Source organism: Giraffa tippelskirchi, chromosome 13 (assembly GCF_054371585.1).
Source record: "Giraffa tippelskirchi isolate mGirTip1 chromosome 13, T2T-mGirTip1v1.2.pri, whole genome shotgun sequence".
In the NCBI taxonomy this organism is placed as follows: Eukaryota; Metazoa; Chordata; class Mammalia; order Artiodactyla; family Giraffidae; genus Giraffa; species Giraffa tippelskirchi.
Window position 1 is genome coordinate 80,657,113 of NC_137287.1, and position 26,676 is coordinate 80,683,788.

Sequence of the window (26,676 nt, forward strand, 5' to 3'; positions counted from 1 at the left end):
GAAATATTCTAAAATAAGCACTTGCTTCATTAGCCCATTAGGTATTACATCTGGCATCAGGAAATAGAAATATTTGATTTAAAATGAATTGTATGCGCAAAATTTTCTATATGCATATGAATCAAATTATCAGGCCAAGTTATAGAGTGTTCATCATTATTGGGAAAGTATTAGACAAAAACTTTAAAAAATCACACTAGTATTGTTTTCCTAAGTAAAGAAGAAAACAACGAAAAAACACTTAAGGCTTGAAAATGTATTTCTGGAATGGATGTCTCCTATATTTCCAGAATATGTTGTTCATATTTTAGAGAGAGATTTTTTTCTTCTCTTTTTAAAATTTTATGATGTATATCAGTAAAATGTTGTATTAATATCTGCTATACAGTAAAGTAACTCAGTTATACATACATATTCTTTTTCATATTCTATATAGTTCCCTCTGCTACACAGTAGGACCTTGTTTATCCATCCCATGTATAATAGTCAGCATCTGCTAACCCCAACCTCCCAATTTAGGGAAAGATTTGATCCACATTAAAAGACAAGCCAACTACCAACTCATCTAGAAATCATAAAAACAGATTGTTGCTAATGGTTGGCTTCAGTTTTTATATTTTATTTAAATTTTTTAAATTGAAATGGAGTTGTGCAATATAGTGATTCACAATTTTTAAAGGTGATATTCCATTTTTAATTATTATGAACTCCTGCCACATTTAAGACAGAAGGGAAGGAGAAGGATCTGGAAAGGGGAGGAGGAAGGTGTCATGTATTGTACAATATATCCTCATAGTTTATTTAATACATAATAGTTTGTACCTCTTAATCCCCTACCCCCATATTGCCCCTCCTCCCCTCCACCTGGTAACCACTAGTTTGTTCTCTATATCTGTGAATCTGCTTCTTTTTTGTTGTATTCATTAGTCTGTTGTACTTTTTAGGTTCCACGTATAAGTGATATTTGGCTTCCCGGGTAGCTCAAATGATGAAAAATCTGCCTGCAATGTGAGAGACCTGGGATCGATCCCTGGGTCGGGAAGATCCTCTGGAGAAGAGGATAGAAACCCACTCCAGTATTCTTGCCTGGAGAATCCCATGGACAGAGGAGCCTGGTGGACTATAGTCCATAGACTCGCAAAGAGTTGAATATGACTGAACGACTAACACACACACACATAAGTGATATCATATGGTGTTTGTCTCGTCTGACTTATTTCACTTAGCATAATGCCTTCCAAGTCTATCCACATTGCTGCAAATAGCAAAATTTTATTCTTTTCTAAGGCTGAGTAATAGTCCATTGTATATATAAGCCACATCTTCTTTATCCATTTATGGATGGACATTTAGATTGCTTCCGTGTCTTGGCTATCGTAAATAGTGCTGCTATGAACTATTCGGGGTGCATATAACTTTTCGAATTAATGTTTTTATTTTTTTTTCAGATCTATTCCCAGCAGTGGGAATCTCCTTTTACCAAGGAATTGGGCGGCTCTTCACATGAGGAAAGAGGTCGAAGTAACTGAGTGAGTGTGACTGAATGGGGTGAGAAGGTGGGGCCTTGGAGAGATTATTACCCTTGTATGAAAATGCTAGGGAGAGACAGGAGATGTGTTAGAGAGGGTGCTCAAGAGCTAGGGGTTGCTGTTGCTGAGAAAGGTGGGTAACCATGAGCAGCAGGGGTAATGTACGATGACATGATTTAAGGCAGAAGGGAAGGAGAAGGATCTGGAAAGGGGAGGAGGAGGGTGTCTCCACCACCTCCAGGTCTAGTGTGTGATGACTTTGAATGACAAACGGCCATTATGTGAAGAGGGAGATGGTGCAGCATTCTCAGGGAAGCACCAGTTTTTGTCAGAACAAAAAGAAGCAAGGAGTATCTGGGGATTTGATTGGGGATATAGGGAATTTTGCTGTGAATGGTCTGTGAATTCCAGGAGATGCAGTGGAAGGGTTTCAGGAGTCGGGACTAGATGGGAAAGTCTTATGGTCACTGGACTATGGGGTGGGGGGTAGAGTATCCTGAGAGACAGACAGAAAGGGCAGGGATGCAAAGCACTTAGCCTGGTGTCTGGCAATGTCATGAGGTCTCAATAAATGTTGGCTTTTAATCATTTTGTCAGGGATCGATGAATTATTGAGGAAAATGTTGTTATCAGATAAGGATCAATAGCAATGCTTTTGCAATCCAGACTTTCAATCAATGTTACCAAAATCTGTTAGTTCAAAGGATTAGATAAAACTGTCTTCTGATATAAATGGAGAGAGCTCCTGAAAGAGCCAGGAGCTATAAAACTCAGGCAATACGGGACTTTCCAATAATGCTTATATACTGACTTGCAAAGTCAGCATTAGAACATTTAAAATACATTTCCCATCAAGGTAAAGAAAAATGGTTTTATTTTTGCATTTCCCCTTGAGTGAATGTGATTTATTTATTTGTTTTATAAACTTGCAACTTTACAAACTTTTTGAGCAATACCAAGGGAACATGACACAGGTATAATTCTTGGCTTCTTACAGCATCTTCCTTTTGTATAGCGAGCTATGTCTTACTGTAGTTAATATTTTGAGGAGTAGAATATCTCTCCAGAAATCTTTTCAGATCCGAGACTCAGCGCTCCTGGGCTGGGAATCTGATCTGATGTATTTTACTACTTGAGTAAACCTGTAACCTCAGAATAATTGAGTGAAATTTGTTAGATTCAAAAAATAGATTGAAACATATTCTGGAGGGGATTTACCCTGTCTCTATTTAGGACAATTTCTGACATTTTCAAACCTCTCTGACACTGAAGTATTCTCTTTCCCCAGTTATGATTTTAGATTGCCCACAAAGATCCTGGCTAGTATTTCACAGGAAAGGGTATTTCTTCTCAGTTATACAGTTTAGGGATACGAAGGGTACTGACCTCATTACAGGAGTAGCATCTTCACCTGGAGAAGCATCTGACACTTCCTTTCGCCTGAATTCTCTGCAGCACTGGCCATGGGACACCACTTCTTCCTTCTTGGCTTTTGTGACATTGATCTCTCAATTCTACTCTTCTTAATTTTCCATCATAGTTTCCTTCACTGGGCTTTTTCTTTGTATCTCTGAAATTTCTTAATTAACCCATTTAGTTGTGACTATGGGCTGATTTTGTCCCCCATCAATTTCATACCTGGAAAAGTCCTAACCCCCAGTGACCTCAAATGTGACTGGATTTGGAGATGGGTCTTTAAGGAGGGCAGTCAAGTTGAAATGAAGGCATTAGGGGTGTCCTTACAGGAAAAGGAGGTGAGGACGCAGATACAGGCAGAGGGAAGACTGTGTGAGGACACAGAGAGAAGATGACGTCTACCAGCCAAGAAGAGAGGCCTCAGAAGAAATGAAGCCCACCAACACCTTGATGACAGACTTTCAACCTGCACATCTGTGTGAAAGTAAGTCCCTATTGTCTAAGCCCTTTGTCTGCGGTACTTCATGAGGACGGCTCTAGCAAACGAAAACAGTCGTTCATTTGATATATATTTTAAGGCCCTGATGAAAAGATCCACAAGACAAGTCTCATTGATGAAATAAAGGTGTCATCTCCTGGGAGGTCACAGATGTGTGAGGAGAGGGGCGCTTAGTTCAGAGTTCTGTGCCTGGAGGTCCACCCTTCCACTGCTTAATAAGCTCTGGAGGTACCCTGTTTTTCCATTCCTAGTCCATCTTGATCAGGCAGTCAGGAAATCAGCTTGGCTCACATGGTGGAAAACTACACCCGATCATGACCACTTCTCCCCTTTCCCAGTTGTCACCCTGCCAGGGGCCCCGGTGCCTCCTGCCTGGACCACTGCAGCCTTCTCACTGGTCACCATCCTTAGTGTCCTCCCTGTGTCCTCTGCACGGCCACCTGGGGACTTGCAAATTCAAGTACAGTCAGGTTGCCCCTTTATTGACAGCCCCACAGTGGCTTCTTTTGCTGATACTGGAAGCTGTGATTCCCCTCCTCTGCCAACCCCTCCTGGAGCCCCCCAACCCCCAACTCTGTGCTGACTCTAATACACCAGGTCCACTCCTGCCTATGGGTCTTTCAGCTGCTTCTTCTGCCTGGAGTTCTCTCACCTTCCTCCCACATGTATCTGATGTACTCCCTCAGTTCTTGAAGTCTTTGCTCACATGTCACCTTCTTGATGAGGTCCATCCTGACCGCCCACTTTCATTTGATGACCTGACCTCTGCCCACTGGCCCTGCTCCCCCTCCTGACCTCCTTCTCCAGTGATTTTCTTTTCTTCCTCCTGGGGGCTCTTACAGTCTAAGTGCTTTGTATTTTATGGGTTTATTCTGAATCCTTCCCCACCACTGTCTGAGAATAGACTCCGCAAGACACCACTGCAGGGATCTTGGCCTGTTTTGTTCAGTGGAGGCACCGCAAACTCCCAGGGCACGACTGGCATGTGCAAGGGGCTGGATGCAGGTCTGTGGATTTGGTGACTAGATGACCCGGATCCCATTTCTGGAGGGGGAAACATGCCTATGGAGCTCCACCTGCAAAGATCTGAGAGCCTTGTGGACGTAAACTGAAAAGAGCTGTTAGAGCCTTCAGCATCTTCAACTTTCCAGTTGTGGCCACGCACTTCCTGGATAGCAGGCAGGTGATGGCTGAGCTTATAGGGATTCTAGGGTCCAGCCCTGGGTACCACATCAAGGCCTCTAATGGGCCGTGTTTGACTGAGACTTCATCAGCTCTGCATCGTGGGCTGGATGCCTCCTGCCCCATCCTGGTCCCCTCTGCTCTCACAGACATCAGGTCTGCGTATGATCTAAGGTTTTTGCTGCCCAAATCTGTTCAGACCCTTTATCTTTCACAAAATCACTACAGATGGTGACTGCAACCACAAAATTAAAAGATGTTTGCTCCTTGGAAGAAAAGCTATAACAAACCTAGACAGTGTATTAAAAAGCAGACATCATTTTCACTATATCAAATCTCCATATAGTCAAAGCTATAGTTTTTCCAGTAGTCATGTATGGATGTGAGACTTGGACCATAAAGAAGGCTTGAGTGCCAAAGAATTGGTGCTTTCGAGTTGTGGTGCTGGAGAAGACTCTTGAGAGTCCCCTGGAAGCAAGGAGATCAAACCAATCAATCCTAAAGGAAATCAACCCTGAATATTATTGGAAGGACTGATGCTGTAGCTCCAATAATTTGGCTACCTGATGTGAAGAGCCAACTCATTGGAAAAGAACCTGATGCTGGGAAAGACTGAAGGCAGCTGGAGAAGGGGTTGACAGAGGATGAGATGGCTGGATGGCATCACCGACTCAATGGATATGAGTTTGAGCAAACTCTGGGAGACAGTGAAAGACAGGGAAGCTGGCGTGCTGCAGTCCATGGGGTTGCAAAGAGTCAGACATGACAGCGACTGAACAACAACAGCAATCTTTCACAAGTGTTCCCCTGCCTCACGCCTCCCCCGCCATAAACTTCCTGTACTCTAAACTTTATGGTGTCTGCTTCCTGAAGGATCCAGGTGGTACTCAGTGAGGTCCAGGGAGGAAGTAGTAAGATGGCCTTTGGAAGTGGATCCCCATCCCAGTTTTACTCAGGGCATGTATGATATCTGGCACAAGGTGGTAACCCAACCGCTAGAACTCTCACTGATGGTGAGTTGGGAGAAGGTTCCAGCAGAGGGAGTATTCCTGTCTGGAGAGAGGATTCAGCTGTTTGGGAAGGTGAGGAGATGCAGGGCACACAAGGACCATGGAGTCAGCTGATTGTTACTGAGTGGCATTGAAGCCCAATGGTGGGCTGAGGGGAAGCTGTGGGCAATTAGGGGAACAGTTGAAAACTAGATATGAAGGCCAGAGGGCCTCTTGCAGAGGCCTGTTACTGCAGTCAGGGTAGAAAAAGTAGAAGACCAAATTCAGTATTAAAGGACTTGCCCAGCTTCAAAGATAACTGAACATTTCTGCCAAGGTCAGGGCCCTGGTTGGGAAAATATGGGATACCTGGGTAGACACCTCCAAATATTGTGGCTCCCCAGGGCTCTCTGAACTCTCAAGGCTTATGGAGGTGGCTCACCTTTGCTTATTATGGTCTAGACTCCTGTCCTCACAAGGTAAGAAAGCCCCTGTAGAACCTCCACATCCTTTTCTGGTTACCAGGAGCTAAGTCACACTGTAACCAAGCCAGGAATGGTCTGGTGAGCCCAATAAGTTAGAAAGAGATGACACCACCACCCCTTTGAATTGCAAAAATTAGCCAGCATACACTGGCAGGGACTGGGACTGGATTCTGAGTGTGTTGATCAAGGGGACTGGAACACTAGATTGAGTAAAGGAAAATTTATGGGTTTGGGAGCACTTTCTCAGGATGTTGGCAAAGACCTCAGACAATGGTGGAAACTTGCTGTTGGCTGGTTCTTAAAAGACCGGAGAGAGGCCCATGCTAAGCAGAACTGAAAAGTCTAAAATGTCGTGGCAGAGAGTGCAGGGAGGGGTGGAAGGCTCAGGGGAGTGGATATTCTGGAGGGGATACACCTGAGCGGAAGACCCACCCAAGGTTACATTGTGGGGCAGACCAGGCATCGAGAAATTCAATAGTGGCTCCCCTCTGCTGACTATGAGGGATGGGAAGGGTGGTCACTGAACTGAATCTGTGGGCAGCAGTGATGATGGGAATCTGGTGAGAACACTTCTTAATGTGTCTAATTAAAAAAGAGCAAGAATGGTCGCCCAGGGTGGTGACCCTGTCACACATTTGCAATCCCTTGTCTAATTTTGGAACTCCAGGCAGTTTAAACATGGGACCCATTGATCAGAAAGGAGGCCAGATTCCCAGGAGAAAGGACTCAGCAACCACAGCAGATCTGCAGTGGAGTAACCCCTTAGCCCTTCTCCAAAGACTGTTTATTCAAATGACTCTACTCTGGGGAGGAAACCCTCAAACATGTGGATGATCACTGGATACAGATTCTGAACAGGCATTGGTATGTTGGAGGCCTGAAGCTTTATTATGACCCCACAGTTAGAAGGATGGCATAGGGGACTCAGGTAATAAATGGAGTTTTGGTCAAAGTCCAACTTATAGTTGCTCATGCCCCTCCTGTCCCTAGTGATCATTTCTCCAGGTTCTGAATGTACAATTAGTCTCGACACATTTGGTCACTGGAATAACCCGGGCATTGGGTTAATCTTTAGTTATAGTAGGGAAGGCCAAGTGGAAGTTGCCAAGATTACTCTTTGGGGCCAAAATAGTAAAAAGAAAACAATATTGTATCCTAGGATTATATTGAGGGCTTCCCAGGGGGGACTAGTGGTAAAAAACCTGCCTGCCAATGCAGGAGACATGAAACGTGGGTTTGATCCCTGGGTTGGGAAGATCCCCTGGAGAAGAAAATGGTAATCCACTACAGTATTCTTGCCTGGAGAATCCCATGGACAGAGGAGTCTAGTGGGCTACAGTCCATAGAGTCACACAGAATCTGACATGATTGAAGCGACTTAGCACACACGCACAGGATTATATTAATTATGGATTTTGTTTTCTGTATTCTGATGCTTTGACTCTTGGAGCCTGGAGGGACAGCCCTTCCCAAGGGTTTGCTAGTTCCTAAGACAATAAACAATGTGTTTGTGAGAACGATTCTCAAATACAAACCAACCAATCCAGAGCCCAACCATCTCCTTTCAGGTGCTCACATTCCAGGCCAGTGTCCACCTACTGTGATCTCCCCAGAGTGGGCACCACACAACCAGGCATGGCCTTGACATGCAGAGCTGCTGAAACTCTCTCTTGGCCTCTGGAGCACAGCCATAAATAAATACATAAAATTGTATATATATACACATCAAGCTGACTGGCAGGAGAACAAGAGGGGACTAGAATGCCAGGATTGGTGAGAAACATGTGCTCCAGAGGCTAAGAGATAAACCCTTCAAGATTTAGAGACCTGCAACTGCAGCGATGTTTTTAACCTTCCAGTGGTCAGACTCATGCTCTTTCTCTCTGTATGTGTCTGTTTGTTTATCTGTCTGTCTCTATCTGTCTATCTATCTATCTATCATTTATCTATGTATCTATCCGTCCATCTATCATCTCTTAACCATCAGAATCCTAGTGGTTCTGTGTCTTTGGAGAACCCTGAAAAATACACAGCCTGTATGACCAACTGAAGGAAAAAGTGCAAGCTTGGTTTCTGGATGGGTTGGGTTGGCAGTTGGGTTCAAGCTGAAAACAGACAGTGGCAAGAGACAATCTTTACTCTTCTCATGGGCAGAGCTTTGAGCACTGTATTTATTTATCCACTTTGTGCAGAAGGAGAAGTGTCCTAAGGTGAGACTATATCCAATTTCATGAGTAAAGGACAAAGACTGGAAAGTCAGACAAGGAAGCCTTGGGGGTAAAGCATGTAGATGGACATTGGAGAGGGGCATAAAGTCTGAAGAGCTGTGTACCACATATTAATGGGCACCAGAAAGCATTCACCCTGGAAGGGACATGGAACAACTAAGCCGACAAAATGATGTTGCCAGTTGACATTAGCTTGTCTTTGTAACCAGCCAGCCTAGAATGGTACAATTGGCACGTGGATGGGGTGGGTATGGTGACTGAGACAGAGATGTACATAGGTCTACCTCCATGGCCTTCCACTCACCACACCTGACCTAGTGACTCCTGTCTCTGCTAGCAGCAGAGACCATTGCTGAGCCCGCAGTATGGCACAATTCCTGGAGAAGACCTGCCAACCACTTGGTGACAAGTTGACTACCTTAACTTCCTTCCTTCTTAGAAGAGCCAATGATTTGTTATTACAAAAATAGTCACATATTCAAGTGTGAGTTTGCTTTTCCTGTTCATAAAGGTTTAGGCAGCACTGTTATGAGATGGCTGACCTGCAGGTACGGAATCCCACCAACTCAACATCCAACAGGGAACACCTTCATGGCAAAGGAGATCAGGAGTGGCCCACGACACACCATTCACTGGTCTCCGTACACATCACTCTGTCCAGAGCTGCTGCCTGGAGCTCGAGCCTGGAGACCATGCTCTGGGAAGAGAGGTGCCTTCCTCGCTGAGAATGCCAAGACCTACTGGACCAGAGACTTCTCTCTGGCATTGTGTCCCCAGCAGGAAGGATACATGGGATCTGGAACTGAGGGATGGGTAGATGGAGTGCCCCCTCCTTGTCGTCCTTCACAGTGACCCACTGGGCTCCTTTGTGCTTTTTATCCACAGAAATCTGGGCCTTTCAGAGGTAGAGGTCTCTTACTAGGGACACGATAGTGTTCTCACAAACTGTGAGCTCTGGTTTCTCCCTGGATGATAAAAGGAGTCGCCATCTTGGCAGAGATAACCGAGTCTGATCAAAAAGCAGATCCCCACCAGTGGTAGAGAGAAACAGGTGTGGAACTCAGGAGAATGACTTGAGTGCCTCTTGATGCTTCTTAGACCACTCATGACCGTGAATGGACAAGAGCAGTGATGCCAGCCTGAGAATCCTGGGTTCACCAAAGATCCCTCAGGAAATGAGAGTGTGCCCGAGGAAAGCCACCAGGATCAGTGGAGGTAAGAGCTGAGAGTGAAGGGATTCAGGGTGGATGATGAAAGTCAGGGAAGAATAGCAGTGACCATCCTGAGGCCAACAGCAGTGACTGGGGCTGTAGTTGGACCCACAAGCTCCCACTTCTATGCTTCCACTCACAGAGAGCCCCACTGGACTTGTGGAGGAGACACTCCTAACAGATGTTTGGAAAAGCAAATCCATGCGATGTAGAGATGCGCTTTAGCAGTCATTGGGGTGTGCCAATCAGACACCCATTCAAGAAAGAACACGCTGCAGGGATGCAGTCAGCTGACAGCCTCCAGCACAGTGTCTTTCGGATCTGCCTCAGCTTTTGAGCCAAGACTACACTTCCTGGGCAGCATCCAGCCAATGATCGAGCATCATCCATCCAGTAGGTCCTTGCTCCAGGGTGTTCCAGCTGGTTGGCCAAAATTTATCAGCCACCCCCCACCCTCCCTGCTGAGATCTAAGTCCATCCTTTCTCCATCTTGTTTCTTACTCTCTCACCTTTTACAGGTGCCACATATGAACCATGGTCTGAACCACGGATCGTCTTCATTCCTCCTTGGATGTTCTTCACAACCATCACCCCCACCCCCAATCTCTTGAGCTTCTCACTCAACCTCACTGTCTGGTTTCCTGGGGACCCATCAATACAAAGCTCTACTCAGCCAGTTCTGGTCTGTTTAGCCACAAATAAAGGCAGTGTGATGCAGTCAATGGTGAGAGAAGCATGCGTACACATGGAAATATTTATGCCCATTAAAAAAACTGATTCACAAAGTAGTACCAGATTTTCTTATTACAAGTTTTTTTTTTTTGTTTTTTTTTTTTATTCAGGGGCTTTTACAGTTAAAATATTCTGGAAGTTGAACAGGAAAACTAAATTGAAGATAAATCTAAGTTAATTACAGATGTAAAATTTTTGTTTGAAATGTAAGCACTGCCCCACTTCCTTTACCCAGAGTTAGATCAGTGTTCTGTGCATTGCACACACACTTTCCTTGCTTGTTATGGAATGTGCTTTATATATTTTTGAAGCAGCTAAATTTAGAGGCAACAAAACTAAACTGGTTTCACCTTTAGAAGAAGCACCTCCTGTGGCTGAGTTACTTCCTCTCGGAGGACTGATCGTCACCCAAAATTAAAGATGATAGTGGATAAACTCTTTGCTTTCCATTTCAACTGTCTCTTGCTTTTCTGACTGCCTAGTACTATTTGTGACACTGCGGTCTTAAACATTCAGTGGGTTCAGACAATGGCATTGAAAGTGGCTGTCACTCTTTTCTATATGCAAGGTCCTTGACAATAGCTCCCAGAAGGCATCACATGGCTCCTCATGATGCTCCAGACAACGGTGGGAGAGGGAAGCCCTTCTTTCTCTTTCTTCACTCAGACACTTACTAGATGAAATCGTTTTCCCAAGTTAATTTTATACGAAGTACGTAATATGTTATCTGAGATCCTTTTGTTGACTTCCGGTTACCCATTTTCTTTTTCTTTTTCAGTCTTTAAGCTATGGTGTCTTAATCTGTTCAGGCTGCTATTACAAAATGCCACAGACTGAGTGGCTCATAAATAATAGAAATTTATTTCTCATAGTGTGGTGACTGGAGGTCTGAGTTTAGGGTGCCAGCAGGATGGAGTGAGGACCCTCTTCAGGGTGGCAGACTCCTGGTTGTGTCCTCAGATGGTGGGAGGGGTGAGAGAGCTCTCTGGGGCTTTAATCGGGACGCTAATCCCATTCATGAGGGCTCCACCCTCATGACCCAGTCATCTCCCTAAGGCCTCACCTTTGAAAACCATCACACTGGGCACTAGGATTTCAACATGTGAATTTTTTTGTGGGGGACACAGACATTCAGACCACAGTGCATGGACTTTGAAATTTATTGCATCTTTGTCTGTCACTCTCCTCCTTTTTTCTTTCTTTTTTTATCGTGGACTATTTAAAAAGTCTTTATTGAATTTGTTACAATATTTTTTCTGTTTCGTGTTTTGGCTTTTTGGCCATGAGGCATGTGGGATCTTAGCTCGCTCACTAGGGATTGAACCCACAACCCCTGCACTGGAAGGAGAAGTCTTAACCACTGGACTGTCAGGGAAGTCCCCCTCCTTTTTCCTTTATTAACATGTTTCCTCAGACCTTACATTCCAGCCAAGCTAACAATTTCAACATCTTTGCCCTGTCTTCTCTAATGCTGAGGGTGACCAGCCTGCTTGCCAGTCCTCCTTAATTTACCAACTTTTTTTTTTCAATCTTCAGATTCCTTCTTAAGACTCATTCCCTCCTAAAGGTCTATTCTAACTGTCTCCAAATGATTTCTTCTTCTTTGGTCATTACCAGAATGCTTCCTTATCCTGAGCTTGTTTGTACAGGTGTCATGAGACCTGTACTTGGTAGGAGCATAATATTTGTACTTGAGAGAAGCAACTGGAAAGGTTGGTCAGTTTCTACTATTTCACATAAATACAGTCAGACCACTCCATCTCCCTCACCTTCCCACCTGTGTGAATGAGGGATGAAAAGTATGCTTGAAAATCACCACCTTTCATTTGTAGATTGAGGGAAATAATTTGGCTTCTTTGTGAGCAGTAGACATTTGTGTGCTGTCAGAACTAAGGGATTTATTTAAGTTAACAAATAATTATCCTGTAAGTAGTCAGAGTGCTGACAAATAATTATACTGTAAGTAGTCAGAGTGCTGAGTCAAAGTCTAGCTAATACTTCTCCTGTGCTGAAGTGTTAGCTGCTGTTTGTCCTGTAGTTAGAACATAGCTATGAGAATTTATATAACCAAGCTGTTGTATGTGCCCGCTTACTTATCTTCCCACTAACCTACACCTCTAGCATCCTTTTCTGCCTTTTTGTTCCTAGTTCCTGGTATTGTCTGCCATGGACTGAATATTTGCACCCCCACCAAAAAAAAAAAAATTAGTGTCAAACTCTAATCCCCAAAGTGATGGTATGTGGAGGTGGGACCTAGGGGAGGTAATTAGATCATGAGGGCAAGCCTTCAGGAATGGGATTAGTGTCCTCATGAAAGAGGCCCCAGAAAGCTCCCTCTCCATTAACACCACGTGACAACACAGCAAGAAGATCCATCATCTATGAACCAGGAAGATGGTTCTCACTAGACTCTGAATCTGCCGGCACCTTGATCTTGGACTTCCCAGACTTCAGAACTGTGAAAAATAAATTTATGTTGTTTACAAGCCCCCTGGGCTATGATATTTTTGTTATGGCAGCTTAAAGACATTGTCAAAGTTCAATAAATATTTCTAAGTTATTTGGCTTTCGTTCTTTGTGACCTTCTCTCATCCTTCACACCAGAATTGTCTGAAAAGTCAGCTTTAAGTTTCACAGTAACGTACTCAGAATTTTTGCTCATAATCATAAAATCTGCGTCTCAGGAAGAGAAGGCAGAAGTTTTCAATGTTCTGTGAACTGCAACTGGATGGACGGATCAGTCATTCATAAGGTGACTCAGTGATACTCTTTCTAAGGCAGTTTCTGGATGACTACAATGCACACTGTTTCCTTTCTGGGTTTGTTCTTCTTTCAATAAAGAGGTCACTATCAGAGAGTTTTTAGCTCTGGGCTAAACTGTTCACTTTTGCCTTTCAGCTATTATTATGATCGTTGCATTGGGTGAGGATTAAATTGGATTTGTATGTTGTGACCTAGTTCAGAGCAAGAGAGGAAATGTTTCAACCTTCCCAGGAATCACCACTCTGTGAGCCACTTAAAACTTTAGCAGACAAAGTGCCGGGGAACATTCCATAGAGGTCTGTCCAGAGTATTAAGTGGATCTGTATTTTGCAGCCTTTAGGCTCCAGACCCCTTTTAACCCTCAATCCCCAAATCCTAATGGGACTAAATAGTCTTTTATTTTTACAAGTATATAGAAGCTGTTCCAAACATTTAGACTTCATGGACCAGTAAATTTCCAAAAAATATTTTGACTACTTGCTGTAACTGTCTTATTTTTCAGCTTAGAAAAGTTAAAATCATCAAACCTATATATATATATTTTTTTTTTTTTCTTCTAGAAATATCTATTGCATGATGCGAGACAGAATAAGAGACACAGATGCATAGAACAATTTTATGGACTCTGAGGGAGAAGGTGAGGGTGGGACGTTCTGGGAGAATAGCATTGAAACATGTATATTATCATATGTGAAACAGAACACCATTCCATGTTCGATGCATGAGACAAGGGCTCAGGGCCGGGGCAATGGGATGACCCAGAGGGATGGGATGGGGAGGGAGGTGGGTGGGGGATCCAGGAAGGGGAACACATGTAAACCCATGGCTGATTCATGTCAATGTATGGCAAAAACTATTACAATATTGTAAAGTAATTAGCCCCCAACTAAAATAAATAAATTTATTAAAAAAATAAAATAAAATAAATAAAAAAATAAAAAAATAAAAAAGAAATATCTATTGCATGCATGCATGCTCAGTCCCTCAGTCATGTCCGACTCTTTGCAACCCATGGACTGTAGCCCATCAGGCTCCTCTGTCCATGGGATTCTCTAGCCAAGAATACTGGAGTGGGTTGCCATGCTCTCCTCCAAGGGATCTTCCTGACCCAGGAATTGAACTGGCATCTCTTTACGTCTCCTGCATTGGCAGGTGGGTTCTCTACCACTACTGCCATCTGGGAAGCCCAAAGCAGATAAGAATGCTATTGGGTGTGGGAGAATCTGCTTAAGTAAAATGAACAGAGATACATTTAAAATGATTTGAAGAATGAAAGGAAAGGAGAGGATGAACAATATTCAGGAGGACTCTGCTCTCTGCCTCCTCTGCTCTCAGTCCCTCTATTGTGGTCTCTCGTGCTCTACCCTCCAGGCTGGCTGGCTCCATGCACTCTGATCCATGACCTTGGGCTGTGAACCTCCCACCCCCACCTTTATCCCTATCCTTCTACCTGGTTTTACCCCTTAAGATTCTCTAGAATGGATGCTCCCATCATCCTTGAAACTCCACTGCCATCACTTTCATCTTGTTAAAGCCATTGTTTTAGAAAATGATCATAAATTTTAAAAACCAATCTACTCCAATCTATCTTAAGGCAATTTTAATTTCAAAAGCTCTTGTCTTTGGAGTCATCTGTCCTTTGTTGTGAATGCTGTCATGGCTGAGTCCCCCTTATTCCAGGCCTCTGTCTTCTGGTCCCTCCTGATTGCGTCTCACTTCTTTGACTTTTTCCCTTCTCCATTTTGATTCCCTTTAGACTTTCCCTACCAACTCTTAGAGGGAAAGTGGGAAGGAGAAACAAGAAAATAGGGAGATGCCCAAAGGCTTGCTTTCCAATGAAAGCGAGAGGGACTGGAGATGAGACGGAAGGTCTGTGAGGCCTGGTGTTTTCATGATCCCATTAATCTACTGTTAGATTGGAGGGGGCGCTTGTCGTTTCTTCGTGGGTGAGCTGTGTGCATGAGTGACGCTGGATTTGGAGGCCATGGCTGAAAATTATTCTATGAAAATTATAGAATAATCCCCTGGTGGATCCAACCTAGTGGCTAAGTCAGGGAAAATGATCAGTTCATCCCTCGAAAATAAATTCTTTCCGTTGGAAGATAGTAAAAGGCACAGGAAGATACTGAATAAATGCTTTCTGATGGTGTGGGTGCCGGCCAGGAGCCACTGAGGTCTGGAGGCCCTTCCAGCTGTACAGTTGGAGGGCTCTTAAGCGAGAACACATGTGCTGAGAATCCACAGAGTCAGACATTTTCACTGTGAGGGAAGATGTTAAAGGCTATGGCCCTAAAATGAAAAGACTCGCTCCTTGCAACGTCTGAGGCAAAACAATGGATGGCACTGAGGCCCCCAGAAAACATCCTGAGCTCTGCTTTGGGAAGTTAGGAAGTTCCCTTAGCATCTCTAAGCTTTCAGTGTCTTTACGTCATGAACTAATCAGTCCTGTTCTGCCTATCACTCTGGGCAGAACAGGATCAAGTATGCACTGGAAAAGACCCTGATGCTGGGAAAGATTTGAGGGCAGGAGGAGAAGGGGATGAAAGAGGATGAGATGGTTGGATGGCACCACCAATTCAATGGACATGAGTGTGAGCAAACTCCGGGAGATGGTGAAGGACAGGGAAGCCTGGCATGCTGCAGTCCATAGTGTCGCAGAGTCAGACACGACTGAGTGACTGAACAACAATGACAGCCAGTGATGACATGTAGCACTCTGCGCGCGCGCGCACGTGCACACACACACACACACACACACACACACACACACAGGGCACTGAGGTTTTACTATGACGTGTGACCCAGTTGCACGGCCACCAGGGTTTGTGAACTCTGCCCATCAGCGCCTCCTGCAGGGCTGGGATGGAGCTGGTAGGTTCCTGTTGCTGGGGAGCTTAACTTGGCTGGAAGGAATCACTTAACCAAAGCTAGACACCAAGCAGTGTGCAGGAAAAGAGGGTGGGGAGCACCAAGACAGCTTAGCCAGACCATTTTCAGAGACGCCTGCTTCAGAGAAGACACTGCATTTTATATATTTGATAATATGTGGTGTCTTAAAATTCAAATACTGGTTATATAAGGAAATTTTAAGTAGGCATGTTTTTGATTCAAAGTCTGTTGGTGCCTCCTTTGAAGTATTTCTTCAATCCGTCCACGTCTGTCCAGCGTCACCACGGTTCATGCCAAGCCTGCAACCCCTCCTGCCTTGATCATCACGTCACCCTTGGGCTTGGTCTCTTTCACTCCAGTATTTTTCATCCCCTGCAAATTGCTGCCCATGCTCACCCAGAATCTTCTCTAGGACTCCTCTCTGATTACATCACCTCCCTGCTTAACATCCTTCAGAATCCCCCTTATCACCTTCTGGATAAAGTCAAGTTTCTTACCGTGTGCTGCAAAGCCCCAACTTAACTCTCTCACCCCACAGCCCCCTCCACCCTGGAGCAGCCTGAACCCTCTCAGCCCCAGCCCTTCCATGCCTGGCTCATCTCTCACAGGCCTCTTTCTCATCTCTGCTAGTCTTTGCGAGATTTCACTCTTCCTTGCCTGGTGTGTTCAGATGTCCTGGGTCCCCAAGGACCCAGGCTAGGCTGCTCCTTTGTACTCCTGGGCCAGGCTCACCCTACGTTCCCCTCCCCTCACTCTCAATTGATGCCTCACTTCACACTTCTCCAAGGACCAGGAACTCTCGCACTTTCCTGCCAGATCTGTGGTCCAATGTTCTTGCCCTTCTCGCTTTCCTCCAGATGCCATTCCAAAGTGTCCCCTTCCCCATCCAAGGTGGTCTCCTCTGCTCCTGCTCCGGACATCACCCTTCCCCCACTCAAGGATTCCTGTCTTTATCACCCGCTTCATCTTCAACCACATCAAGCCCTCCTTTCCTACTGGGTCACTCCCATCAGCCTACAAGCATTCCCCATGTTCTTTTTGGTTCTTTCAGGGATCTCTAGCTGCCATCCCACATCTCCGTTTTCTATGCCTAAGGTCCAGAAATGTCTGGACATGCTGTCTCAACTCTTCTCTACATCAGCCAGGCTTCCCTCTCTACTGTTCGGCTGCAGTAGCCCTGCCCGGAAGTGGGCAGTGACTTCTGCTTTGCACACTCAGGGCTCAGTTTCCTCCCACCCGTGTCAGGCCCCTCCCTCTGCACCACTCACCGCCTTGTCTGGGCTGCCTTCCGGCTCCTCCCCATCTACCAACCCATCTCTGGCCAGTTCCGGTTCTGGTACCCTTGGTTTTCATGCTACCCATTCTGTGGGTGGTCTCAACTTGACCCAGAGCTTTAAATAACATTTATTTGTGGGTGATTCTTGGATTCATAGCCCTGATCTCAGACCAATTCTCTGAACTCCAGACTCTTGTATTCCGCTGCCTGCTCCACATTCCCACGAAACTGTTTCACAAGCATCTCTAATTTACTATGTCCCAGAATGAACTCTTCATTCCGCCTCTTCAGTCTATGGCACTCCGGTCTTACCCATCTCAATAAATCACGCCTTCACCTGCCAGTTACTCCATCCAGAAACCTAAATGACGTACTTGTCTCTTCTTTGCACTCAACCTCGGAGTCGGTTTGTCAGACCTTCCTGTCTAACCATCTCCAAAACCTATCTTGAGCCAGTCCACTTAGCTCTACCCTTTCTCCTCTCACCATAGTCAAGCTCTGGGAATGGTCCCCTGCTTCTACTTGCAAAAGGCAGCTCTAATGGCATCTAGGAAAAGTGTGACGCCTGCATAAAACCCTCAATGGTCCCCGTTGCACAGCTCACACGGACCTACGTGGTCCAGCTTTGGCCTTTCTTCCAGCCCTCTTTCTAATGTCTGGTCCCTGCCCTTGTTCCTCACACAACCTGTGGCTGCTCCCCTCCTTACTGCTCCGTTGGTTCCATGATGGATACTCAGTCTCTGGTTACTGACCCTGACACAAAGATCGTGAGAACAAATGTTTGCCTTGATTGCTAAATATCTATTGCTGTGTGCCAGATCCTGGAGGAACTAAGATGAACCAGAGAAAGTCCCTGCCAGACAGGAGCGCTCAGTCTGGTGAGTGACACACATATGTACACAGAGAATGTTTACCATTTGATGTGATAGGTGCGACCCTGAGGGGAAGCCAATTCTGGGGCTAGGAGAAGCTTAGGAAAGGTTTCTCAGGGAGGAAGTATTTGAAGTGAGTTGGTGGACCTCTACAGAAATCTAAAGCAGTTTGTAAAAACAATAGCTTCAGAATGTAAGACAGTGGAAAAATACGCTGAAATATTAATATTGGTAATCTCTAGCTTTTGGCTTAGTAAAAGGTTTTTTTTTTTCTGTTTTGATATTTCCAAATATTCCATCATGAATTTGTTATTTTTTTAATAGTAAAAGTTAAAAAAACCTGGTGGGAAATAGTTCCTTGACACACACGCAGGTACTGGTAATGTAACAACACAGGATGGGTGTCTTGCTATGAGTTTTCTCACCTGTTTCTGGAAGTTGCTACAGGTACTGGAAGTAAAACTTCTTGAAATAAATTTTCCCCAAACAAGAAAAAAAAAGGTAGAAGAAAAAAAATGAGAAGAAAGATGAAATCCTCTTCCTCAGTTTATGAGTTGAGTAGGTAGCCGGCAAGGAATAGGAGAAGAAAAGAAAATAGGATTTTCTTGTCATGTTCCACTTGTAAAAGCCAGTGGATATTTTTTACAGGTACCAGATAGTCCTTCCTGAAAATCCTCTAATGGGGACAGGCTGTGAAGCAGCAGCAGGAAAGATAAATGCTTTTCTGGAGAGTAATTTTAGTGCAGGGTGGAAAATGTGAAGAGAAAAAAAAGAAAGATCAAATGGAAAATTCATCCACAGGCCAACCCGCACCACAGAAGCGTTGAGGACCATGTGTCCTAATTAGCCCCTGCACCAAGCAGGGGCCTCTCTTTGCAAATGCCCCTCCCATTGTGGCGGGTAGCCTGGGGGGAGCATTTGTTTGTACTGCATGCTTGAGAGTGGCTATGATTTTGGGGGGGGTAGCAGAAGGTTTGGAAAATATAAAAAACCAAGACCACCAAGCTCTGACCTTCTTTTACCTCTGATTCAACAATACAAGTGTATTTTTCTATAATATATATGTAGATATTTCTGAATGGAGCATTCAGAATGCAGGCACTGTTGTGTGTGTGTGTGTTTGGGGGCTTTCAATCTTTGATCTCTTTCCAACTCGGCTACTTTTTCTACCCTGGTCGACTCTTCTGTAATGATTCACTAAGTTTGGGTCTCCTCCTCTTGCTTTTTCTCTAGGCTGAAACGGTCCCAGTTTAGTGCCCTTCTGAAGTTCAGAGTTTTCCATGCTCCTCATGGCAAGCTTCAGTGTTTCCAGTTGCCCTGACTTGCAGTCTCTGGTAACCATGGTGCTGTGAGAAGCTGAAAGGGAACTGATGCTGTGATGAGATAAACTACTCGGTACCTGGTCTTGGAGCTTCCTCCTCTCCCTTTTGCTCACGTGTCTACTTTCCCTGTAGGGGCTTCAGAGTCAGAGAATCTGAAATGACATGATGGACTAACCCGAAGATTTCCTGAGGCTCTATATTTGGACCTCCTCAATAACCTCAAAAAAATCTGGGGACCTGTGACTTCTTTCCAGGGACTGGCTCATTGGATGATACAATCCTGCTCCAACAAGGGTAACCAATAGCTCCAACAAGGGTAACTGGTCATCCCATACTCAGAGCTTGGCAATCTTTAGCACTGAGGTATTTTTCTTCCTGTGAAAGGACTTCTCACTCTCACTAGGCAATCAGTTCATTCTAATGGTTGGCTTTTAGGGTGCTAAAACAATAAAATTCATGGGAATGATTTCATACTTAATTTTAAACAGGAGATAATCCCAAGGGACTAAACATGAAGGAGGTGATCTCTGGTCTGGTCTTAGGCACCTGCTGTATTTATCCCAAAGCCCCTTTTTGGTGGAGATTGTCCTGGGGATAACTGGCAATATTTGCTCCCTTTGCCTTCAACCCCAGCCCAAGGTATGTCTGTTCTTTTGTTTTAATTCTTATCTTTTGAGAGGTTTGGTTAGGTCTGATTAGATGTAAGATTAAGTTGGAATTTGGCTTGGATGGTTTTTTTTTCTTCACTTTGGGTGTAATTAAAAATAGTACATGGGGGTCAAGGAAAAGTAGACAAGATTGCGGTTTTGTCTTCTTGTTGCTAAGAGCCTGGCTTCAGAAAGTAGTGATTTGAGATGACTGCTTTTAAAATCATGAATTCAGGGGAACTTCCTTATAGAAAGCTGGCATAAGCCTCAAGACAGTCAGAACCCACACCTGCCCAACTGACTTAGTGACACCAGTGGTCTTCCTTTGCCTGGGACTGCCTCAGTTTTACAACTGAAAGTCTAGAGTCTTAGAAACCCCTCAGTCCTGAGAAAATCAAGGTGGTTGGTCACCTACTGGAAATGAAAGTTCAAATGAATCAAAACGAGACAAGCAGGAGACACGCTTGATATGTAGCTTTAATTTCCTTTGTGTGTGAGGTGGAGCCTGCTCCACTCACACTAATGGGCATCAAGGTGGAGGCAGGACAAAAGACGTAGAGAAAGGGAGTGGGGATGAAACATTTCTTTGCAATGAAACTCTGTGTAGTCAAGGCAGCTAGGTTTTAATAGAAGCCAGATCTGGATAACCAGTAGGATATGTGATAGTCACAGATACCGGGCCTAAGCTAAAGAAAGCAACCTCTGCCCCCAAAATAATGGGATGGAGAATGAGGCTCAGTGTAGAGAATATTCCTGAATTTGTTTTTCCAGTGGTCATGTATGGATGTGAGAGTTGGACGGTGAAGAAAGCTGAGTGCCGCAGAATTGATGCTTTTGAACTGTGGTGTTGGAGAAGACTTTTGAGAGTCCCTTGGACTGCAAGGAGATCCAATCAATCCATCCTAAAGGAGATCAGTCCTGGGTGTTCATTGGAAGGACTGATGTTGACGCTGAAACTCCAATACTTTGACCACCTCATGCGAAGAGTTGACTCATTGGAAAAGACCCTAATGCTGGGTAGGATTGGGGGCAGGAGGAAAAGAGGACGACAGAGGATGAGATGGTTGGATGGCATCACCGACTCGATGGACATGGGTTTGGGTAGACTCTGGGAGTTGGTGATAGACAGAGAGGCCTGGAGTGCTGCAATTCATGGGGTCGCAAAGAGTCGGACACGACTGAGCGACTGAACTGAACTGAACTGAGATACATTTTCTTTGTGTGTCCACTGCATTTTGTACCCTGTTCCTAACAGTAAACCCCCAAATTTCAATTTATGTCAAAGAACACCCCAATCAAAAACTGGGCAGAAGACCTAAATAGACACTTTCCCAAAGAAGATATACAGATGGCTAACAGGCACATGAAAAGATGCTCAACATAGTTAGTTGTTGCAGAAATGCAAACCAAAATCACCATGAGGTTTCATCTCACACCATTCAGAATGACCATCGTTAAAAAGTCTACAAACAGTAAATTGTTAGAGAGAGAGTGGAGAAAAGGGAACCTTCGATTGGTGAGAATGTACATTGGTACAGCCACTATGGAGAACAGTATGGAGGTGCCTTAAAAAACTGAAAATAGAGCTACCATATGATCCAATGATCCAACCTTTGAGCCTGTATCTGGAGAAAACTATAATTCAAAAAGATATATGCACCCCTGTGTTCATAGCAGCAGTATTTACAATAGCCAAAACATGGTCCTGGAGCATCTGTCCTCTTTAGGGAAAAGCTTGCTATACCCTGAGCTCATACTCTGCATCCTTGATAGGATGAACGTCACACTCCGATAGAGTCATCCTAGTCACTGTGCAAAAGGTGCACCCCTGTCAAAGGAGGAGGTGCTGTGCAGCAGGCAGTACAACCCTTTGCTAGTCTCTAGAACTCTGACTGTTGATTTTTAAAGTAGAAATCCAGAAACAGAGAAATTAAATTGCTGTATGTATGTGACTCTTTTGTTACCTAAAAGTCAGTTTACCCTTTTCTTGTGACAAAATGATATGGATGATGTTACCTTGAAGGCTTATTGAGATTTGCAGACTCTGAGAAGATTGTTGAGATCTTTCCTGGTGAGGCTCTTTCCCTGCTGATGAATTTCTTGATAAATTATGAAAACACGACACCAAGCAATGACCTCCACAGTAAAACAAAATAATGAGGCCCCGGCTGCCCTGGACCTTGGAAGTTCTGGGGAGATCTGTTCTCCAGTTGACTTAGAGATAATGAAAATATTTTAGAATATTAGGCGGCCATTGCTTCATGGATGAAAAGGGGAAAGGAGTAGTTTCTAATGTGTAATCTGGATTATGACACTGAGATGATATGGATCAGCTCTGTCCAGGCATTTTGGAACCTGAGCCCACACTCCAGAAACTGAAAGGGTCTGATGTCTGAGACAAGAACAACAAAGCTCTTGAAGCTGGAGTGAATCTGACACCAGAATAGATTGCAGCCAGAATAAAATTTCCCTAAGTCATACATGTTTGAAATGTGGGGACTCCTGTGGACCACGATACAGACAGAAGTATTCAGTATCTCTATTGTAAAATCAGACCTTGAGTCGATGAGGACGTGGAACATAGTTGAAGGAAAGGTTCATTATTCTGACTAATGTGCAAGGTTAAAATTTAGGATTATTTGGAGGTATGAATGAACACCTCATTCTCACCTTGAAACATTGAGTTTCCAAGAAATTGTCAGGGACATGTTTTATTTTCCCTATTAAAAAATTCAGATATTTCTTAAATGATAGCAGAGGAGATCCTGGAATGCCAGAAGAGAAGGAAGAGCAACAGAAATGATAGTAGCTAAGTAAACAGAATAACTTTTTTCACCTTTTAAATTTGTTAAAATATATATGACTGCTGAAAAATTTGGATAGTTCTTAAAGATGGTCAATCTCAAATTTGTGTTTCCCATAGAAACAACTGATGAATACAGAGCTATGTCAAATAATTCATTTTAAGAATAAATGCTATGGCCCAGAAACAGAGCATAAAGTTAACTACAGGGTGTGTAATCTAAAAGTGGGAACTATTGATATCATGGAATCTCACTGGAGTCAGGTAATATGTGACCTAGAGGTGGTCCCCAAACGAGTGTCGTGAAGTCTTCATATATCTTGAATTAAAAGTGTTTCTTAAAGATTACTTGAAAAACTAAAAAAACTGGTAAGTGGACAGTTTTTGTAATGATTTGGTGGGTGTAAAGTAGGAAACTTTGCCTAATCGGACTGTAAAAGAATCCATAGAATGAAAATGCTAATAAATAGTAATAATAATGATAATGTATTAATAACATGTTAGCAGAAGGAAGATACTTTAGAATGAGTTTGACCAACTTTAAGAAATTTCTTGGTAGTCTTATGATTTTGGACATGGGTTTATTATAAAATGGTTGTGATTATTATGGGGAAAATTGAACCCTCAAGTATCAGACATTTTAAAATGTACGGTTTCTTTTTATAGGTTTCTGTGATGAATTGTTAACATAGGACTATTTTAAATAACTGGTTCTTAAATATAGCCCTAGATTGTATGATAATAAAAAATATAATATCATTTTTAATAATCTTCAGAGGACTATTACCAAAGCTCCTTTTTCACAGGAGATGAAAGAAATTCAAGCTCTTAACTTGCCTAAATTTGGGAACTGCTGGGACCAGGAGCAGTTCTTCTGAGCCCTGGATCGGTGCTCACTGTGTTTTGATGACTGAAGAAGATGCTTGTGCTTTATTTAGGTTGCTCTTGAAGAAGACTTAGATCATTAAAAGTATTCTTTTTTTTTTTTAGTTTTCTTTTTTTTAAAAAATTGGTTGATTTATCTATTTTTTTAACTTTACAATATTGTATTGGTTTTGCCATACATTGACATGAATCCACCATGGGTGTACATGTATTCTTAGCTCAGCTCCAGGTTACAAAACAACACATCATTATTTTTTGGCATTTCCTGGTAAATGAATGCAATATAATTCTTCATTTTATTCTATTATTCATTTTACTCTATAAAGTCTATGCACGATTTCGTGTTCTGTCTGTGGAACTATCTGATTCTTTTTGTCTTGTGTTTCAAGCTGAGGGAATTCCTATGTTGCTTCTATGAGAAAAGTTACTTCACTTATTGAGCATATACTGAAAACAGATGAAGCTGGCAAAGAATTGAGTGTGAACTTCATGCATTTAAAAAGCATTTAGAATAATGGGAATTCTTACTTGGAAAAGGCTTTGAGGGAATTATTTTTTCATTTAAGGAGGCTTTGTCTAATAGGCTGTGCGGTATATGGGAGCATGGGACTTGGGAGACAGGTAAGGTGGAGGTGCTAACTTGGGAACCTTCAGCAGGGGATCAGCCATGTAGTGGTGAGTCTAGATGGAGAAGACAGAGGAGTCTGAGCAGTGTTCCTCTCCCCAGCTGCGCTGTAGAATCACCCTCAAGACTGACAAACACAGTGGTATCTGGGCCTCCTCCCCGGGGCTCACGACTCAGTTACCTGGTACAGAACCTGGGCATTAGCATGTTAGAGGCACTTCTCAGGTGATTCTAAGGTACAGGTGGGGATTGAGAACTCCTGTTTCAGAAGTGAGGAGGAGGAAGGAAACCCTCAAAGGAGACGAGGAGACAGGAGGAGAAATGAAGACTAATGAAGTCTTGGAAGCCAAATGCAGGAAGTGCTCAGGGAAGGCAGGTGGGTCAACTGTGCCAAATGCTGCTGATACAACACATATTATGAGAAGGTCAGCATGGAGGCCACCACCGATCCCGATGATGGCAGTTCCTGGGGACAGGAAGGCATGCAAGTCGAAATGGAGTAGATTCCTGAGAGCTTGAGAAAGGAGAATATAGACAATGTTTCAGAGCAGTTTTGTTTTAAAGGAGAACAGAAATGAGGATGTACTTGGAAAGAGTTTGAAGTTAAGGGACTTCCTTGTTTTTTCAAGATGACAAAAAAAAATCGCAGCACGTTCGTATGCTAATGGGGATGATCCAGTTGCAAGGCGGGTAATGAATGAAGAAGAACCTGAGGACAGTTGAAGGAGATCTTGAGTCCAAGAGGAGGGGCTTCAGAGATGAGTGGAAACAAGGAGGAAGGCAGCACACGTAAGAGCCAGAGCAGCTGAGCTGATGCTGAGGCCCTGCTGTGCTCTGCAGCGGAGACATTGGTTGATGTGAGTCGAGGGTGGGAGCAACTGGAGGGCTGAAAAGAGGGAACCTTGGAAACAGATGCCCTGAGAGACTGGAACAGGGGTGGGATGGATGGGCAGCTTTAAGGGCTCATTTGAAATGTGCGATCCTGAAATGAAGTGAGACCAGTGACCACGGTGGACTGGTTTTTCTCCATATGTCCCACTTCTGTGGGCAGAGGTGTAGACAAGGCTGAGAGTTAAATTTAAGCTGTGAGTCTTTATTTGGTTTTTATTCCAGTTGGGTGTGATGAAGGGGGAGATACGCTGAGTACATTTGCAGGGGAATATGTGCAATGATCGGCCTTGGAGTTTAAGCTGTAGAAGGAGGCACATGAGGATAGGAGAGAGCGGGTCAGTGGGCTTGTGGCCCCCATGGGCAGAAGGGTTCTGAGAGGGAGGCAAAAAGGGAGGTGATTTGGCAACATAGGAAGTGGTGTTTAACAAGTGAAATGCTTGAAATTAAGATTATGGAAGAAGTGCAGCTACTTATACAGCAAGTCCCCTGCATATGAATGAGTTCTGCTCAGAGAGCACGTTCATAAATCCGATTTGTTCATAAGACACACAAAGTTAGCCTTGGTGCCCAACTAACACAGTCGGCTACATAGTACTGTCCTGTCATAGGTATATAATACTTTTCCTACAAATAATACATGCATAAGAAACACACACAAAAATAAAGAAAATATTTTTAATATTACAGTACAGTACCTTGAAAAGTACACTAGTACAGTACAACAGCTGGCATCCAGGGGCTGGCATCAAGTGAACAGGTAAGAAGAGCTATTGACTGGAGGAGGGCGAGGAGGTGAGAGATTTCAGGGAAAAAGTCCAAATCCCCTAAAACCATTTAAGAAATAGATAATTTATCTTTTTAAGATGCTTTTTGTTGTACGTGAACTCTGTATATTTAACAAGACTTTAGGATTATAGGAATTACTATGAGCCCTGGCACCATCTCAGTCATCTTGTCTCCAGCTGAGGTCAGTGCCGAGACACAGAGAGGGACCTGGTGGAGAGAACTACATAGACCTGGACGGGAGCTCTGACATCACCCCAGGACCTGCCCTATCTTGGGACTTCTTGCTATGTGAGATAACAAATTTGCTTATTGCTAAAACTACTTTTAGCTGTGATTTCCTGTGATTTGCAGCTGAAAACATACTACTGATACCAAGAAGTACTGAAAGATGGCCCTTCAGAAAGCTATGTAACCTCTACACCCACCCCTTAACAATACCATGTTAAGATAAATCTAAATACACACTCCGGTGGGAGTGTGTATTTGTTTTTGTTTTTGTTTAGTTCTACCAGTTTACTGCTACCAACCCATCTCCCTCCACCCTCATGCATAATATGCTCAGTCATGTAACCCTATGGACTGCAGCCCACCAGGCTCCTCTGTCCAGGCAAGAATACTGGAGGGGAGTGTATATTTGAATGAGACT

General features: G+C 43.8%; 1 long non-coding RNA gene across 1 annotated transcript in view; it reads left to right on the plus strand.

The window, feature by feature from the left end:
• Positions 1-24,072, plus strand: part of LOC145533469 (uncharacterized) — a 141,388-nt gene extending 117,316 nt beyond the window's left edge. The window contains exons 9-18 of the long non-coding RNA XR_014074103.1: positions 1,449-1,529; positions 3,275-3,429; positions 9,427-9,543; positions 9,682-9,932; positions 10,058-10,263; positions 13,595-13,671; positions 18,018-18,077; positions 19,526-19,687; positions 19,882-20,032; positions 20,812-24,072. This is a non-coding gene — a long non-coding RNA (uncharacterized LOC145533469). The remainder of the gene's footprint in view (positions 1-1,448; positions 1,530-3,274; positions 3,430-9,426; positions 9,544-9,681; positions 9,933-10,057; positions 10,264-13,594; positions 13,672-18,017; positions 18,078-19,525; positions 19,688-19,881; positions 20,033-20,811) is intronic.
• Positions 24,073-26,676: the final 2,604 nt, after the last annotated feature.